Source organism: Mustela lutreola, chromosome 5 (assembly GCF_030435805.1).
Source record: "Mustela lutreola isolate mMusLut2 chromosome 5, mMusLut2.pri, whole genome shotgun sequence".
NCBI classification, from domain to species: Eukaryota; Metazoa; Chordata; class Mammalia; order Carnivora; family Mustelidae; genus Mustela; species Mustela lutreola.
Genome location: NC_081294.1, coordinates 156,798,529 through 156,818,179, shown reverse-complemented (window position 1 = coordinate 156,818,179; position 19,651 = coordinate 156,798,529).

The following is a 19,651-nucleotide window of genomic DNA, read 5'->3' as shown; positions in this document are numbered from 1 at the left end:
TTCCCTTGCGACGTGTGGCCAAAGAGATGCTGTCCCCTTCTGCCTGCTTTCTGCCCCGATTCCATCCTCAGAGTGGAGCACACGCCCCTGCCTTAGTCGTCCCCTCATGTCTCCTTCCCATCCAGGCTTCCATCTCTAGGCACTGGGAGCGGGTGACACTTGTATTGCCTCCGACCTGCTGTTCGTGCCACGGCAGGCTATCCTGGTTCCTGAGCGTTTCCTGACCCCAGGGCCAAGGACTCCTTCTCTTCCCCGGGGGCGGCTTGTTGCGCCTTCCCCACACTTGTTCCTGGGGAGCGCGGTGACAGACGTGTGCAACCATGCTTCTCTCTCACGCAGAGGGGATGCTAGGGCAAAGAGTATTTCGCTCCTTGCGGTTATCTTCCACCGTGCTGCGGAGACTAGCTCAGGCAAGTAGCAGCAGCATCCCCAAACCCAACTCTGATTTCCCAACGAATGCTACACTTTCCCAGGGGAGATGCCCAGGCAAAGAGGCTTTCGCTGTATGCCGGGTTTCTCCCACCGTGAGACTGGCCTCAGGCAAGCATCAGCAGCCTGCAGAACATTTCTCAGCGCATGCTGTGCTTTCGTAGAGGCTTTGGCTTGGAGTGAACAGCACTTCGCCGCTGCTTCCTCAGCAAGGCTTCAGTCGCGTCAGGCAAGAAGAGCTGCTGGAGACCTGGTGCCTCTTGGGCCTTGCTTTCCTGGGCTCCATGTTAGCGTCCTGGGTTCACCCTGCCAGGCCGAACTAAGCAGACATAGCCACAACCCTGCAGTAGCGTGCGTAGCCAAGGATTGCACTCTAGGCACACTACCATCTCCCAGTGAAGGCATCGCTTGGCCTTTTACACTGGCGCTCAGGCAGATTCACGGACTAGGGCAGTGCTTTCCCCACAGGAAAGGAGAGGTGACAGGATCCCAGCACACCGCCCGTGCACTGAGTAGGGAGCCTTGGGGGGACTGTCCCCACTCCTTTCCCTAAACCCCTTGACTCCTCCAAGCTTCCACATTGTGGACGAAGATGGCATCTGAGGCCAGTTCTTTCTGGGCGTTTTTTCTCGAGTTCAGCGTCGGCACCTGGTGATACACCCATGTCTCCACCACGGACAGGTGGCCAAGGATCGCTTTCTCCTTAGACCCATAGGCTCAGGAAAGGCATGCTTTCTGCCCAGACTCCTTCCTCAGAGTGGAGCCCTTTCCACTGCCCTCATCTTGTCCTCGTGTCTCCTTAGAAGCCAGGCTTCCGTCGCTCTGCAGTGACAGACGTGTCCCTTTTCTTAAGGCTCTTTCCGCGGGCGCCACCGCGCTTCTCTCCGACAGAGGGGATGCCCAGGCAAAGAGCATTTCGCTGCATGCGGGTTTATTACATCGTGCTGTGGAGTCTAGCTCCGGCAAGCAGCAGGCAGCATCCCACAGACCCGACTCTGATTTCCCAAAGAATGCTGTGCTTTCCCAGAGGGGATGCCCCAGCAAAGAGGCTTTCCCTCTATGCGGGTTTCTCCCATCGTGCTACTGCTTTCTCAGTAAGGCTTTGGTCGTTCCTTCTTCGCGGCAGGGAAGAAGAGCCGCGGGAGAGCTGTTTCATCTTGGGCTTTGAGTTCCCGAGCTCCAAGTTCGCGCCCGGGGTTCACCTTGCAAAGCCGAACTCAGCAGACACAGACACCACGCTGCAGCAGCGTATGGGGCCTAGCATGGCACTCTATGCCTATTACCATCTCCTGGCGTAGGTAAGGCTTTTCCTTTTGCTCCGGCGCTCCGGCAGCCTCTGGGCCTAGGCCAGTGCCTTCACCACAAGAGAGAGGAGGCGAAAGGATCCCTGCACACTTCCAGTGCACTGGGATAGGGTACTGTGGGGGACTGTCTCCACTCCTTCCCTGGCACAGCCCCTTCCACCGACAACGCTGCCACATCTTGGTGGAAGACAGCAACTGACTTCCCGTTTCTCCATGGGGTTGTTTCTGCGAGTTCCGAGTACAGCACCTGGTGGCAATACCAAGGCTTCCCTTGCGACGTGTGGCCAAAGAGATGCTGTCCCCTTCTGCCTGCTTTCTGCCCAGATTCCATCCTCAGAGTGGAGCACACGCCCCTGCCCTAGTCGTCCCCTCATGTCTCCTTCCCATCCAGGCTTCCATCTCTAGGCACAGGGATCGGGTGACACTTGTATTGCCTCCGACCTGCTGTTCGTGCCACGGCAGGCTATCCTGATTCCTGAGCGTTTCCTGACCCCAGGGCCAAGGACTCCTTTTCTTCCCAGGGGGCGGCTTGTTGCGCCTTCCCCACACTTGTTCCTGGGGAGCGCGGTGACAGACGTGTGCAACCATGCTTCTCTCTCACGCAGAGGGGATGCTAGGGCAAAGAGTATTTCGCTCCTTGCGGTTATCTTCCACCGTGCTGCGGAGACTAGCTCAGGCAAGTAGCAGCAGCATCCCCAAACCCAACTCTGATTTCCCAACGAATGCTACACTTTCCCAGGGGAGATGCCCAGGCAAAGAGGCTTTCGCTGTATGCCGGGTTTCTCCCACCGTGAGACTGGCCTCAGGCAAGCATCAGCAGCCTGCAGAACATTTCTCAGCGCATGCTGTGCTTTCGCAGAGGCTTTGGCTTGGAGTGAACAGCACTTCGCCGCTGCTTCCTCAGCAAGGCTTCAGTCGCGTCAGGCAAGAAGAGCTGCTGGAGAGCTGGTGCCTCTTGGGCCTTGCTTTCCTGGGCTCCATGTTAGCGTCCTGGGTTCACCCTGCCAGGCCGAACTAAGCAGACATAGCCACAACCCTGCAGTAGCGTGCGTAGCCATGGATTGCACTCTAGGCACACTACCATCTCCCGGTGAAGGCATCGCTTGGCCTTTTATTCTGGCGCTCAGGCAGATTCACGGACTAGGCCAGTGCTTTCCCCACAGGAAAGGAGAGGTGACAGGATCCCAGCACACCGCCCGTGCACTGAATAGGGAGCCTTGGGGGGACTGTCCCCACTCCTTTCCCTAAACCCCTTGACTCCTCCAAGCTTCCACATTGTGGACGAAGATGGCATCTGATGGCCAGTTCTTTCTGGGCGTTTTTTCTCGAGTTCAGCGTCGGCACCTGGTGATACACCCATGTCTCCACCACGGACAGGTGGCCAAGGATCGCTTTCTCCTTAGACCCATAGGCTCAGGACAGGCATGCTTTCTGCCCAGACTCCTTCCTCAGAGTGGAGCCCTTTCCACTGCCCTCATCTTGTCCTCGTGTCTCCTTAGAAGCCAGGCTTCGGTCGCTCTGCAGTGACAGACGTGTCCCTTTTCTTAAGGCTCTTTCCGCAGGCGCCACCGCGCTTCTCTCCGACAGAGGGGATGCCCAGGCAAAGAGCATTTCGCTGCATGCCGGTTTATTACATCGTGCTGTGGAGACTAGCTCCGGCAAGCAGCAGACAGCATCCCACAGACCCGACTCTGATTTCCCAAAGAATGCTGTGCTTTCCCAGAGGGGATGCCCCAGCAAAGAGGCTTTCCCTCTATGCGGGTTTCTCCCATCGTGCTACTGCTTTCTCAGTAAGGCTTTGGTCGTTTGTTCTTCGCGGCAGGGAAGAAGAGCCGCGGTACAGCTGTTTCATCTTGGGCTTTGAGTTCCCGAGCTCAAAGTTCGCGCCCGGGGTTCACCTTGCTAAGCCGAACTCAGCAGACACAGACACCACGATGCAGCAACGTGTGGGGCCTAGCATGGCACTCTATGCCTATTACCATCTCCTGGCGTAGGTAAGGCTTTTCCTTTTGCTCCGGCGTCCCAGCAGACTCTGGGCCTAGGCCAGTGCCTTCACCACAAGAGAGAGGAGGCGAAAGGATCTCTGCACACTGCCAGTGCACTGGGATCGGGTACTGTGGGGGACTCTCTCCACTCCTTCCCTGGCACACCCCCTTCCACCGACAACGCTGCCACATCTTGGTGGAAGACAGCATCTGACTGCCGGTTTCTCCATGGGGTTGTTTCTGCGAGTTCCGAGTACGGCACCTGGTGGCAATGCCAAGGCTTCCCTTGCGACGTGTGGCCAAAGAGATGCTGTCCCCTTCTGCCTGCTTTCTGCCCAGATTCCATCCTCAGAGTGGAGCACACGCCCCTGCCCTAGTCGTCCCCTCATGTCTCCTTCCCATCCAGGCTTCCATCTCTAGGCACAGGGAGCGGGTGACACTTGTATTGCCTCCGACCTGCTGTTCGTGCCACGGCAGGCTATCCTGATTCCTGAGCGTTTACTGACCCCAGGGCCAAAGACTCCTTCTCTTCCCCGGGGGCGGCTTGTTGCGCCTTCCCCACACTTGTTCCTGGGGAGCGCGGTGACAGACGTGTGCAACCATGCTTCTCTCTCACGCAGAGGGGATGCTAGGGCAAAGAGTATGTCGCTCCTTGCGGTTATCTTCCACCGTGCTGCGGAGACTAGCTCAGGCAAGTAGCAGCAGCATCCCCAAACCCAACTCTGATTTCCCAACGAATGCTACACTTTCCCAGGGGAGATGCCCAGGCAAAGAGGCTTTCGCTGTATGCCGGGTTTCTCCCACCGTGAGACTGGCCTCAGGCAAGCATCAGCAGCCTGCAGAACATTTCTCAGCGCATGCTGTGCTTTCGCAGAGGCTTTGGCTTGGAGTGAACAGCACTTCGCCGCTGCTTCCTCAGCAAGGCTTCAGTCGCGTCAGGCAAGAAGAGCTGCTGGAGACCTGGTGCCTCTTGGGCCTTGCTTTCCTGGGCTCCATGTTAGCGTCCTGGGTTCACCCTGCCAGACCGAACTAAGCAGACATAGCCACAACCCTGCAGTAGCGTGCGTAGCCAAGGATTGCACTCTAGGCACACTACCATCTCCCGGTGAAGGCATCGCTTGGCCTTTTACTCTGGCGCTCAGGCAGATTCACGGACTAGGCCAGTGCTTTCCCCACAGGAAAGGAGAGGCGACAGGATCCCAGCACACCGCCCGTGCACTGAATAGGGAGCCTTGGGGGGACTGTCCCCACTCCTTTCCCTAAACCCCTTGACTCCTCCAAGCTTCCACATTGTGGACGAAGATGGCATCTGATGGCCAGTTCTTTCTGGGCGTTTTTTCTCGAGTTCAGCGTCGGCACCTGGTGATACACCCATGTCTCCACCACGGACAGGTGGCCAAGGATCGCTTTCTCCTTAGACCCATAGGCTCAGGACAGGCATGCTTTCTGCCCAGACTCCTTCCTCAGAGTGGAGCCCTTTCCACTGCCCTCATCTTGTCCTCGTGTCTCCTTAGCAGCCAGGCTTCCGTCGCTCTGCAGTGACAGACGTGTCCCTTTTCTTAAGGCTCTTTCCGCGGGCGCCACCGCGCTTCTCTCCGACAGAGGGGATGCCCAGGCAAAGAGCATTTCGCTGCATGCGGGTTTATTACATCGTGCTGTGGAGACTAGCTCCGGCAAGCAGCAGGCAGCATCCCACAGACCCGACTCTGATTTCCCAAAGAATGCTGTGCTTTCCCAGAGGGGATGCCCCAGCCAAGAGGCTTTCCCTCTATGCGGGATTCTCCCATCGTGCTGTGAATACTAAGCTAAGGCAAGCAACGAAAGCAGCCCACAGAACCGACTCGATTTCTCAGCGACTTCTAAGCTTTCGCAGAGGTTTTCAGCTTGGCGTGACCCGCACTTCGCTACTGCTTTCTCAGTAAGGCTTTGGTCATTCGTTCTTCGCGGCAGGGAAGAAGAGCCGCAGGAGAGCTGTTTCATCTTGGGCTTTGAGTTCCCGAGCTCCAAGTTCGCGCCCGGGGTTCACCTTGCTAAGCCGAACTCAGCAGACACAGACACCACGATGCAGCAACGTGTGGGGCCTAGCATGGCACTCTATGCCTATTACCATCTCCTGATGTAGGTAACGCTTTTTCTTTTGCACCGGCGTTCCGGCAGACTCTGGGCCTAGGCCAGTGCCTTCACCACAAGAGAGAGGAGGCGAAAGAATCCCTGCACACTGCCAGTGCACTGGGATGGGGTACTGTGGGGGACTCTCTCCACTCCTTCCCTGGCACACCCCCTTCCACCGACAACGCTGCCACATCTTGGTGGAAGACAGCATCTGACTGCCCGTTTCTCCATGGGGTTGTTTCTGTGAGTTCCGAGTACGGCACCTGGTGGCAATGCCAAGGCTTCCCTTGCGACGTGTGGCCAAAGAGATGCTGTCCCCTTCTGCCTGCTTTCTGCCCAGATTCCATCCTCAGAGTGGAGCACACACCCCTGCCCTAGTCGTCCCCTCTTGTCTCCTTCCCATCCAGGCTTCCATCTCTAGGCACTGGGAGCGGGTGACACTTGTATTGCCTCCGACCTGCTGTTCGTGCCACGGCAGGCTATCCTGATTCCTGAGTGTTTCCTGACCCCAGGGCCATGGACTCCTTCTCTTCCCCGGGGGCGGCTTGTTGCGCCTTCCACACACTTGTTCCTGGGGAGCGCGGTGACAGACGTGTGCAACCATGCTTCTCTCTCACGCAGAGGGGATGCTAGGGCAAAGAGTATTTCGCTCCATGCGGTTATCTTCCACCGTGCTTCGGAGACTAGCTCAGGCAAGTAGCAGCAGCATCCCCAAACCCAACTCTGATTTCCCAACGAATGCTACACTTTCCCAGGGGAGATGCCCAGGCAAAGAGGCTTTTGCTGTATGCGGGGTTTCTCTCACCGTGAGACTGGCCTCAGGCAAGCATCAGCAGCCCGCAGAACATTTCTCAGCGCATGCTGTGCTTTCGCAGAGGCTTTGGCTTGGAGTGAACAGCACTTCGCCGCTGCTTCCTCAGCAAGGCTTCAGTCGGGTCAGGCAAGAAGAGCTGCTGGAGAGCTGGTGCCTCTTGGGCCTTGCTTTCCTGGGCTCCATGTTAGCGTCCTGGGTTCACCCTGCCAGGCCGAACTAAGCAGACATAGCCACAACCCTGCAGTAGCGTGCGTAGCCAAGGATTGCACTCTAGGCACACTACCATCTCCCGGTGAAGGCATCGCTTGGCCTTTTACTCTGGCGCTCAGGCAGATTCACGGACTAGGCCAGTGCTTTCCGCACAGGAAAGGAGAGGTGACAGGATCCCAGCACACCGCCCGTGCACTGAAAAGGGAGCCTTGGGGGGACTGTCCCCACTCCTTTCCCTAAACCCCTTGACTCCTCCAAGCTTCCACATTGTGGACGAAGATGGCATCTGATGGCCAGTTCTTTCTGGGCGTTATTTCTCGAGTTCAGCGTCGGCACCTGCTGGTAAACCCATGTCTCCACCACGGACAGGTGGCCAAGGATCGCTTTCTCCTTAGACCCAAAGGCTCAGGACAGGCATGCTTTCTGCCCAGACTCCTTCCTCAGAGTGGAGCCCTTTCCACTGCCCTCATCTTGTCCTCGTGTCTCCTTAGCAGCCAGGCTTCCTTCGCTCTGCAATGACAGAGGAGTCCCTTTCCTTAAGGCTCTTTCCACAGGCGCCACCGCGCTTTTGTCCGACAGAGGGGATGCCCAGGCAAAGAGCATTTCGCTGCATGCGGGTTTATTACATCGTGCTGTGGAGACTATCTCCGGCAAGCAGCAGGCAGCATCCCACAGACCCGACTCTGATTTCCCAAAGAATGCTGTGCTTTCCCATAGGGGAGGCCCCGGCAAAGAGTCTTTCCCTCTATGCGGGTTTCTCCCATCGTGCTGCGAACACTAGGCTAAGGCAAGCAACAAAAGCAGCCCACAGAACCGACTCTGATTTCCCAGCGACTTCTATGCTTTCGCAGAGGTTTTCAGCTTGGCACAAACCGCACGTCGCTGCTGCTTCCTCAGCAAGGCTTTGGTCGTTAGCTCTGTCGCAGTAGGAGGAGAGCTGGTTCCTCTTGGGCCTTGCTTTCCCCTGCTCCAAGTTCGCGCCTGGGGTTCATCTTGTTAAGCCGAACTAAGCAGACACAGTCACAACCCTGAAGCAGCGTGCGTGTCCTAAATGGCACTCTATGCCTATTACCATCTCTTAGCATAGGTAAGGCTTTGCCTTTTCTCAGGCAGACTCTTGGCCTAGGCCAGTGCCTTCACCTCAGGAGATAGGAGGCGACAGGATCCCTGCACACGGCCCGTGAACTGGGATGGGGAACTGTAGGTGAGTGTCTCCACTCTTTCCCCGGCACACCCCCTGCCACATCTTTGTGGAAGACGGCATCTGACTGCCCGTTTCTCCATGGGGTTGTTTCTGCGAATTCCGGGTTTGGCACCTGGTGGCAAGCCCAAGCCTGCCCTTGGGACAGGTGGCAAGGAGATGCTGTCCCCTTGTGAGCAGAGGCACAGGACAGGCCTGCTTTCTGCCCAGACTCCTTCCTCAGAGTGGTGCATGCGCCCCTGCCCTAGTCGTCCCCTCAAGTCTCCTTAGCAGCCAGGTTACCATCTCTCCGCACAGGGAGCGGGTGACACTTGTCTTGCCACCGGCCTGCTGTTCATTCCACGGCAGGCTATCCTGCTTCCCGAGCCTTTCCCGACCCCAAGGCCAAAGGCTCCTTCTCTTACCCGGGGCCGGCGTGCTGCGTCTTCCCATACTTGCTCCTGGGGAGCACGGTGACAGACGTGTGCAACCATACTTCTGTCTCAGGCAGAGGGGATGCTAGGGCAAAGAGTATTTCGCTCCATGTGGTTATCTTCCACCGTGCTGCGGAGACTAGCTCAGGCAAGCAGAAGCAGCATCCCCAAACCCAACTCTGATTTCCCAATGAATGCCACACTTTCCCAGGGGAGATGCCCAGGCAAAGAGGCTTTCGCTGTATGCCGGGTTTCTCCCACCGTGAGACTGGCCTCAGGCAAGCATCAGCAGCCCGCAGAACATTTCTCAGCGCATGCTGTGCTTTCGCAGAGGCTTTGGCTTGGAGTGAACAGCACTTCGCCGCTGCTTCCTCAGCAAGGCTTCAGTCGCGTCAGGCAAGAAGAGCTGCTGGAGAGCTGGTGCCTCTTGGGCCTTGCTTTCCTGGGCTCCATGTTAGCGTCCTGAGTTCACCCTGCCAGGCCGAACTAAGCAGACATAGCCACAACCCTGCAGTAGCGTGCGTAGCCAAGGATTGCACTCTAGGCACACTACCATCTCCCGGTGTAGGCATCGCTTGGCCTTTTACTCTGGCGCTCAGGCAGATTCACGGACTAGGCCAGTGCTTTCCCCACAGGAAAGGAGAGGTGACAGGATCCCTGCACACCGCCCGTGCACTGAATAGGGAGCTTTGGGGGGACTGTCCCCACTCCTTTCCCTAAACCACTTGACTCCTCCAAGCTTCCACATCGTGGACGAAGATGGCATCTGATGGCCAGTTCTTTCTGGGCGTTGTTTCTCGAGTTCAGCGTAGGCACCTGGTGGTTAACCCATGTCTCCACCACGGACAGGTGGCCAAGGATCGCTTTCTCCTTTGACCCAAAGGCTCAGGACAGGCATGCTTTCTGCCCAGACTCCTTCCTCAGAGTGGAGCCCTTTCCACTGCCCTCATCTTGTCCTCGTGTCTCCTTAGCAGCCAGGCTTCCGTCGCTCTGCCGTGACAGACGTGTCCCTTTCCTTAAGGCTCTTTCCACAGGCGCCACCGCGCTTCTCTCCGACAGAGGGGATGCCCAGGCAAAGAACATTTCGCTGCATGCGGGTTTATTACACCGTGCTGTGGAGACTAGCTCCGGCAAGCAGCAGGCAGCATCCCACAGACCCGACTCTGATTTCCCAAAGAATGCTGTGCTTTCCCAGAGGGGATGCCCCAGCAAAGAGGCTTTCCCTCTATGCGGGTTTCTCCCATCGTGCTGTGAATACTAAGCTAAGGCAAGCAACGAAAGCAGCCCACAGAACCGACTCGATTTCTCAGCGACTTCTAAGCTTTCGCAGAGGTTTTCAGCTTGGCGTGACCCGCACTTCGCTACTGCTTTCTCAGTAAGGCTTTGGTCGTTCGTCCTTCGCGGCAGGGAAGAAGAGCCGCGGGAGAGCTGTTTTATCTTGGGCTTTGAGTTCCCGAGCTCCAAGTTCGCGCCCGGGGTTCACCTTGCTAAGCCGAACTAAGCAGACACAGACACCAAGCTGCAGCAGCGTGTGGGGCCTAGCATGGCACTCTATGCCTATTACCATCTCCTGGCGTAGGTAAGGCTTTTCCTTTTGCTCCCTCGCTCAGGCAGACTCTGGGCCTAGGCCAGTGTCTTCACCACAAGAGAGAGGAGGCGAAAGGATCCCTGCACACTGCCAGTGCACTGGGATGGGGTACTGTGGGGGACTCTCTCCACTCCTTCCCTGGCACACCCCCTTCCACCGACAACGCTGCCACATCTTGGTGGAAGACAGCATCTGACTGCCCGTTTCTCCATGGGGTTGTTTCGGCGAGTTCCGAGTACGGCACCTGATGGCAATGCCAAGGCTTCCCTTGCGACGTGTGGCCAAAGAGATGCTGTCCCCTTCTGCCTGTTTTCTGCCCAGATTCCATCCCCAGAGTGGACCACACGCCCCTGCCCTAGTCGTCCCCTCATGTCTCCTTCCCATCCAGGCTTCCATCTCTAGGCACTGGGAGCGGGTGACACTTGTATTGCCTCCAACCTGCTGTTCGTGCCACGGCAGGCTATCCTGATTCCTGAGCGTTTCCTGACCCCAGGGTCAAGGACTCCTTCTCTTCCCCGGGGGCGTCTTGTTGCGCCTTCCCCACACTTGTTCCTCGGGAGCGCGGTGACAGACGTGTGCAACCATGCTTCTCTCTCACGCAGAGGGGATGCTAGGGCAAAGAGTATTTCGCTCCTTGCGGTTATCTTCCACCGTGCTGCGGAGATTAGCTCAGGTAAGTATCAGCAGCATCCCCAAACCCAACTCTGATTTCCCAACGAATGCTACACTTTCCCAGGGGAGATGCCCAGGCAAAGAGGCTCTCTCTGTATGCGGGGTTCCTCCCACCGTGAGACTGGCCTCAGGCAAGCATCAGAAGCCCGCAGAACATTTCTCAGCACATGCTGTGCTTTCGCAGAGGCTTTGGCTTGGAGTGAACAGCACTTTGCCGCTGCTTCCTCAGCAAGGCTTCAGTCTCGTCCGGCAAGAAGAGCTGCTGGAGAGCTGGTGCCTCTTGGGCCTTGCTTTCCTGGGCTCCATGTTAGCGTCCTGGGTTCACTCTGCCAGGCCGAACTAAGCAGACATAGCCACAACCCTGCAGTAGCGTGCGTAGCCAAGGATTGCACTCTAGGCACACTACCATCTCCCGGTGAAAGGCATCGCTTGCCCTTTTATTCTGGCGCTCAGGCAGATTCACGGACTAGGCCATTGCTTTCCCCACAGGAAAGTAGAGGTGACAGGATCCCAGCACACCGCCCGTGCACTGAATAGGGAGCCTTGGGGGGACTGTCCCCACTCCTTTCCCTAAACCCCTTGACTCCTCCAAGCTTCCACATTGTGGACGAAGATGGCATCTGATGGCCATTTCTTTCTGGGCGTTGTTTCTCGAGTTCAGCGTCGGCTCCTGGTGGTAAACCCATGTCTCCACCACGGACAGGTGGCCAAGGATCGCTTTCTCCTTACACCCAAAGGCTCAGGACAGGCATGCTTTCTGCCCAGACTCCTTCCTCAGAGTGGAGCCCTTTCCACTGCCCTCATCTTGTCCTCGTGTCTCCTTAGCAGCCAGGCTTCCGTCGCTCTGCAGTGACAGACGTGTCCCTTTCCTTAAGGCTCTTTCCACAGGCGCCACCGCGCTTCTCTCCGACAGAGGGGATGCCCAGGCAAAGAGCATTTCGCTGCATGCGGGTTTATTACATCGTGCTGTGGAGACTAGCTCCGGCAAGCAGCAGGCAGCATCCCACAGACCCGACTCTGATTTCCCAAAGAATGCTGTGCTTTCCCAGAGGGGATGACCCAGCAAAGAGGCTTTCCCTCTATGCGGGTTTCTCCCATCGTGCTGTGAATACTAAGCTAAGGCAAGCAACGAAAACAGCCCACAGAACCGACTCGATTTCTCAGCGACTTCTAAGCTTTCGCAGAGGTTTTCAGCTTGGCGTGACCCGCACTTCACTACTGCTTTCTCAGTAAGGCTTTGGTCGTTCGTCCTTCGCGGCAGGGAAGAAGAGCCGCGGGAGAGCTGTTTCATCTTGGGCTTTGAGTTCCCGAGCTCCAAGTTCGCGCCCGGGGTTCACCTTGCTAATCCGAACTAAGCAGACACAGACACCACGCTGCAGCAGCGTGTGGGGCCTAGCATGTAACTCTATGTCTATTACCATCTCCTGGCGTAGGTAAGGCTTTTCCTTTTGCTCCCGCGCTCCGGCAGACTCTGGGCCTAGGCCAGTGCCTTCACCACAAGAGAGAGGAGGCGAAAGGATCCCTGCACCCTGCCCATGCACTGGGATCGGGTACTGTGGGGGACTCTCTCCACTCCTTCCCTGGCACACCCCCTTCCACCAACAACGCTGCCACTTCTTGGTGGAAGACAGCATCTGACTGCCGGTTTCTCCATGGGGTTGTTTCTGCGAGTTCCGAGTACGGCACCTGGTGGCAATGCCAAGGCTTCGCTTGCGACGTGTGGCCAAAGAAATGCTGTCCCCTTCTGCCTGCTTTCTGCCCAGATTCCATCCTCAGAGTGGAGCACACGCCCCTGCCCTAGTCGTCCCCTCATGTCTCCTTCCCATCCAGGCTTCCATCTCTAGGCACAGGGAGCGGGTGACACTTGTATTGCCTCCGACCTGCTGTTCTTGCCACGGCAGGCTATCCTGATTCCTGAGCGTTTCCTGACCCCAGGGCCAAGGACTCCTTCTCTTCCCCGGGGGCGGCTTGTTGCGCCTTCGCCACACTTGTTCCTGGGGAGCGCGGTGACAGACGTGTGCAACCATGCTTCTCTCTCAGGCAGAGGGGAAGATAGGGCAAAGAGTATTTCGCTCCATGCGGTTATCTTCCACCCTGCTGCGGAGACTAGCTCAGGCAAGTAGCAGCAGCATCCCCAAACCCAACTCTGATTTCCCAACGAATGCTACACTTTCCCAGGGGAGATGCCCAGGCCAAGAGGCTTTCTCTGTATTAAGGGTTCCTCCCACCGTGAGACTGGCCTCAGGCAAGCATCAGCAGCCCGCAGAACATTTCTCAGCGCATGCTGTGCTTTCGCAGAGGCTTTGGCTTGGAGTGAACAGCACTTCGCCGCTGCTTCCTCAGCAAGGCTTCAGTCGCGTCAGGCAAGAAGAGATGCTGGAGAGCTGGTGCCTCTTGGGCCTTGCTTTCCTGGGCTCCATGTTAGCGTCCTGGGTTCACCCTGCCAGGCCGAACTAAGAAGACATAGCCACAACCCTGCAGTAGCGTGCGTAGACAAGGATTGCACTCTAGGCACACTACCAACTCCCCGTGAAGGCATCACTTGGCCTTTTACTCTGGCGCTCAGGCAGATTCACGGACTAGGCCAGTGCTTAACCCACAGGAAAGGAGAGGTGACAGGATCCCAGCACACCGCCCGTGCATTGAATAGGGAGCCTTGGGGGAACTGTCCCCACTCCTTTCCCTAAACCCCTTGACTCCTCCAAGCTTCCACATTGTGGACGAAGATGGCATCTGATGGCCAGTTCTTTCTGGGCGTTGTTTCTCGAGTTCAGCGTCGGCACCTGGTGGTAAACCCATGTCTCCACCACGGACAGGTGGCCAAGGATCGCTTTCTCCTTAGACCCAAAGGCTCAGGACAGGCATGCTTTCTGCCCAGACTCCTTCCTCAGAGTGGAGCCCTTTCCACTGCCCTCATCTTGTCCTCGTGTCTCCTTAGCAGCCAGGCTTCCGTCGCTTTGCAGTGACAGACGTGTCCCTTTCCTTAAGGCTCTTTCCACAGGCGCCACCGCGCTTCTCTCCGACAGAGGGGATGCCCAGGCAAAGAGCATTTCGCTGCATGCGGGTTTATTACATCGTGCTGTGGAGACTAGCTCCGGCAAGCAGCAGGCAGCATCCCACAGACCCGACTCTGATTTCCCAAAGAATGCTGTGCTTTCCCAGAGCGGATGCCCCAGCAAAGAGGCTTTCCCTCTATGCGGGTTTCTCCCATCGTGCTGTGAATACTAAGCTAAGGCAAGCAACGAAAGCAGCCCACAGAACCGACTCGATTTCCCAGCGACAGCTATGCTTTCGCAGAGGCTTTCAGCTTGGCGTGACCCACACTTCGCTACTGCTTTCTCAGTAAGGCTTTGGTCGTTCGTTCTTCGCGGCAGGGAAGAAGAGCCACGGGAGAGCTGTTTCATCTTGGGCTTTGAGTTCCCGAGCTCCAAGTTCGCGCCCGAGGTTCACCTTGCTAAGCCGAACTAAGCAGACACAGACACCACGCTGCAGCAGCGTGTGGGGCCTAGCATGGCACTCTATGCCTATTACCATCTCCTGGCGTAGGTAAGGCATTTCCTTTTGCTCCGGCGCTCCCGCAGACTCTGGGCCTAGGCCAGTGCCTTCACCACAAGAGAGAGGAGGCGAAAGGATCCCTGCACACTGCCCGTGCACTGGGATCGGGTACTGTGGGGGACTCTCTCCACTCCTTCCCTGGCACACCCCCTTCCACCGACAACGCTGCCACATCTTGGTGGAAGACAGCATCTGACTGCCCGTTTCTCCATGGGGTTGTTTCTGCGAGTTCCGAGTACGGCACCTGGTGGCAATGCCAAGGCTTCCCTTGCGACGTGTGGCCAAAGAGATGCTGTCCCCTTCTGCCTGCTTTCTGCCCAGATTCCATCCTCAGAGTGGAGCACACCCCCCTTCCCTAGTCGTCCCCTCATGTCTCCTTCCCATCCAGGCTTCCATCTCTAGGCACAGGGAGCGGGGGACACTTGTATTGCCTCCGACCTGCTGTTCGTGCCACGGCAGGCTCTCCTAATTCCTGAGCGTTTCCTGACCCCAGGGCCAAGGACTCCTTCTCTTCCCCGGGGGCGGCGTGTTGCTACTTCCCCACACTTGTTCCTGGGGAGCGCGGTGACAGGAGAGGTGACAGGATCCCTGCACACCGCCCGTGCACAGAATAGGGAGTTTTGGGGGGGGGGACTGTCCCCACTCCTTCCCCTTAAACCCCGTGCCTCCTCCAAGCTTCCACATCCTGGAGGAAGACGGCATCTGATGGCGAGTTCTTTCTGGGCGTTGTTTCTCGAGTTCAGGGTAGGCGCCTGGTGGCAAGCCCGTGTCTCCACCACGGACAGGTGACCAAGGAGCTGCTGTCTCCTTGGGCCCAAAGGCTCAGGACAGGCATGCTTTCTGCCCAGACTCCTTCCTCAGAGTGGAGCCCTTTCCCCTGCCCTAATCGTGCCCTCTGGTCTCTTTAGCAGCCAGGCTTCCGTCGCTCTGCAGTGACAGACATGTCCCTTTCCTTAAAAATCTTTCCACAGGCGCCACTGCGCTTCTCTCTCAGGCAGAGGGGATGCCCAGGCCAAGAGGATTTCGCTCCATGCGGGTTTATTACACCGTGCGGTGGAGACTGGCTCCGGCAAGCAGCAGGCAGCATCCCACAGACCCGACTCTGATTTCCCAAAGAATGCTGTGCTTTCCCATAGGGGAGGCCCCGGCAAAGAGTCTTTCGCTCTATGCGGGTTTCTCCCATCGTGCTGCGAATACTAGGCTAAGGCAAGCAACGAGAGCAGCCCACAGAACCGTCTCTGATTTCCCAGCGACAGCTGTGCTGTCGCAGATATTTTCAGCTCGGCGCGAACCGCACTTCGCTACTGCTTTCTCAGCAAGGCCTTTTCTTTCGTTCTGTCGCGGCAGAGTGGTACAGCCGCGGGAGAGCTGGTGCCTCTTGGGCCTTGCGTTCCCGGGCTCCAAATTCACGCCCGAGGTTCACCTTGCTAAGCCTAACTAAGCAGACACAGTCACCACCCTGCAGCAGGCTGCGTGGCCTAGCATGGCACTCTATGCCTTTTACAATCTCCTGGCGTAGGTAAGGCTTTTCCTTTTGCTCCCGCGCTCAGGCAGACTCTGGGCCTAGGCCAGTGTCTTCACCACAGGAGAGAGGAGGCCACAGGATCCCTGTACACGGTCCGTGCACTGGGATGGGGTACTGTGGGGGACTGTCTCCACTCCTTCCCTGGCACACCCCTGCCACCGACAACGCTGCCACATTTTGGTGGAAGACAGCATCTGACTGCCCCTTTCTCCATTGGGTTGTTTCTGTGAGTTCCGAGTACGGCACCTGGTGGCAAGCACAAGGCTGTCCTTGGGACAGGTGGTCAAGGAGATGCTGTCTCCTTCTGCCTGCCTCTGCCCAGACTCCTTCCTTAGAGTGGAGCACGCGCCCCTGCCCTTCTTATCCCCTCGTCTCCTTTGCACCAAGCTTCCATCTCTCCGTACAGGGAGCGGGTGACACTTGTCTTGCCACCGGCCTGCTGTTCGCGCCACGGCAGGCTATCCTGCTTACCGAGCGATTCCCGACCCCAAAGCCAACGGCTCCTTCTCTTCCCTGGGGGCGGCGTGCTGCGCCTACCCCACACTTGCTCCTGGGGAGCGTGGTGACAGACGTGTGCAACCATGCTTCTCTCTCAGGCAGAGGGGATTCTAGGGCAAAGAGAATTTCGCTCCATGCGGGTATATTCCACCGTGCTGCGGAGACTATCTTAGGCAAGCAGCAGCAGCGTTCCCAAACGAACTCTGATTTCCCAACGAATGCTGTGCTTTCCTAGGGGAGAAGCCCAGGCAAAGAGGCTTTTCGCCTTTCCCGACCCCAAGGCCAACGGCTCCTTCTCTTCCCCGCCTCTGATTTCCCAAAGAATGCTGTGCTTTGCCAGCGGCGATGCCCCTGCAAAGAGGCTTTCCCTCTATGCGGGTTTCTCCCATCGTGCTGTGAATACTAGGCTAAGGCAAGCAACAAAAGCAGCCCACAGAACCGACTCTGATTTCCCAGCGACTTCTATGCTTTCGCAGAGGTTTTCAGCTTGGCACAAACCGCACGTCGCTGCTGCTTCCTCAGCAAGGCTTTGGTCGTTCGCTCTGTCGCGGTAGGAGGAGAGCTGGTTCCTCTTGGGCCTTGCTTTCCCCTGCTCCAAGTTCGCGCCTGGGGTTCATCTTGTTAAGCCGAACTAAGCAGACACAGTCACAACCCTGAAGCAGCGTGCGTGTCCTAGCATGGCACTCTATGCCTATTACCATCTCTTGGCATAGGTAAGGCTTTGCCTTTTCTCAGGCAGACTCTGGGCCTAGGCCAGTGCCTTCACCTCAGGAGATAGGAGGCGACAGGATCCCTGCACACGGCCCGTGAACTGGGATGGGGAACTGTAGGGGAGTGTCTCCACTCTTTCCCCGGCACACCCCCTGCCACATCTTTGTGGAAGACGGCATCTGACTGCCCGTTTCTCCATGGGGTTGTTTCTGCGAATTCCGGGTTTGGCACCTGGTGGCAAGCCCAAGCCTGCCCTTGGGACAGGTGGCAAGGAGATGCTGTCCCCTTGTGAGCAGAGGCACAGGACAGGCCTGCTTTCTGCCCAGACTCCTTCCTCAGAGTGGTGCATGCGCCCCTGCCCTAGTCGTCCCCTCAAGTCTCCTTAGCAGCCAGGTTACCATCTCTCCGCACAGGGAGCGGGTGACACTTGTCTTGCCACCGGCCTGCTGTTCATTCCACGGCAGGCTATCCTGCTTCCCGAGCGTTTCCCGACCCCAAGGCCAAAGGCTCCTTCTCTTCCCCGGGGCCGGCGTGCTGCGTCTTCCCACACTTGCTCCTGGGGAGCACGGTGACAGACGTGTGAAACCATGCTTCTCTCTCAGGCAGAGGGGATGCTAGGGCAAAGAGTATTACGCTCCATGCGGTTATCTTCCACCGTGCTGCGGAGACTAGCTCAGGCAAGCAGAAGCAGCATCCCCAAACCCAACTCTGATTTCCCAACGAATGCCACACTTTCCCAGGGGAGATGCCCAGGCAAAGAGGCTTTCGCTGTATGCCTGGTTTCTCCCACCGTGAGACTGGCCTCAGGCAAGCATCAGCAGCCCGCAGAACATTTCTCAGCGCATGCTGTGCTTTCGCAGAGGCTTTGGCTTGGAGTGAACAGCACTTCGCCGCTGCTTCCTCAGCAAGGCTTCAGTCGCGTCAGGCAAGAAGAGCAGCTAGAGAGCTGGTGCCTCTTGGGCCTTGCTTTCCTGGGCTCCATGTTAGCGTCCTGGGTTCACCCTGCCAGGCCGAACTAAGCAGACATAGCCACAACCCTGCAGTAGCGTGCGTAGCCAAGGATTGCACTCTAGGCACACTACCATCTCCCGGTGTAGGCATCGCTTGGCCTTTTACTCTGGCGCTCAGGCAGATTCACGGACTAGGCCAGTGCTTTCCCCACAGGAAAGGAGAGGTGACAGGATCCCTGCACACCGCCCGTGCACAGAATAGGGAGTTTTGGGGGGGGGGGACTGTCCCCACTCCTTCCCCTTAAACCCCGTGCCTCCTCCAAGCTTCCACATCCTGGAGGAAGACGGCATCTGATGGCGAGTTCTTTCTGGGCGTTGTTTCTCGAGTTCAGGGTAGGCGCCTGGTGGCAAGCCCGTGTCTCCACCACGGACAGGTGACCAAGGAGCTGCTGTCTCCTTGGGCCCAAAGGCTCAGGACAGGCATGCTTTCTGCCCAGACTCCTTCCTCAGAGTGGAGCCCTTTCCCCTGCCCTAATCGTGCCCTCTGGTCTCTTTAGCAGCCAGGCTTCCGTCGCTCTGCAGTGACAGACATGTCCCTTTCCTTAAAAATCTTTCCACAGGCGCCACTGCGCTTCTCTCTCAGGCAGAGGGGATGCCCAGGCCAAGAGGATTTCGCTCCATGCGGGTTTATTACACCGTGCGGTGGAGACTGGCTCCGGCAAGCAGCAGGCAGCATCCCACAGACCCGACTCTGATTTCCCAAAGAATGCTGTGCTTTCCCATAGGGGAGCGCCCGGCAAAGAGTCTTTCGCTCTATGCGGGTTTCTCCCATCGTGCTGCGAATGCTAGGCTAAGGCAAGCAACGAGAGCAGCCCACAGAACCGTCTCTGATTTCCCAGCGACAGCTGTGCTGTCGCAGATGTTTTCAGCTCGGCGCGAACCGCACTTCGCTACTGCTTTCTCAGCAAGGCCTTTTCTTTCGTTCTGTCGCGGCAGAGTGGTACAGCCGCGGGAGAGCTGGTGCCTCTTGGGCCTTGCGTTCCCGGGCTCCAAATTCACGCCCGAGGTTCACCTTGCTAAGCCTAACTAAGCAGACACAGTCACCACCCTGCAGCAGCCTGCGTGGCCTAGCATGGCACTCTATGCCTTTTACCATCTCCTGGCGTAGGTAAGGCTTTTCCTTTTGCTCCCGCGCTCAGGCAGACTCTGGGCCTAGGCCAGTGTCTTCACCACAGGAGAGAGGAGGCCACAGGATCCCTGTACACGGTCCGTGCACTGGGATGGGGTACTGTGGGGGACTGTCTCCACTCCTTCCCTGGCACACCCCTGCCACCGACAACGCTGCCACATTTTGGTGGAAGACAGCATCTGACTGCCCCTTTCTCCATTGGGTTGTTTCTGTGAGTTCCGAGTACGGCACCTGGTGGCAAGCACAAGGCTGTCCTTGGGACAGGTGGTCAAGGAGATGCTGTCTCCTTCTGCCTGCCTCTGCCCAGACTCCTTCCTTAGAGTGGAGCACGCGCCCCTGCCCTTCTTATCCCCTCGTCTCCTTTGCACCAAGCTTCCATCTCTCCGTACAGGGAGCGGGTGACACTTGCCACCGGCCTGCTGTTCGCGCCACGGCAGGCTATCCTGCTTACCGAGCGATTCCCGACCCCAAAGCCAACGGCTCCTTCTCTTCCCT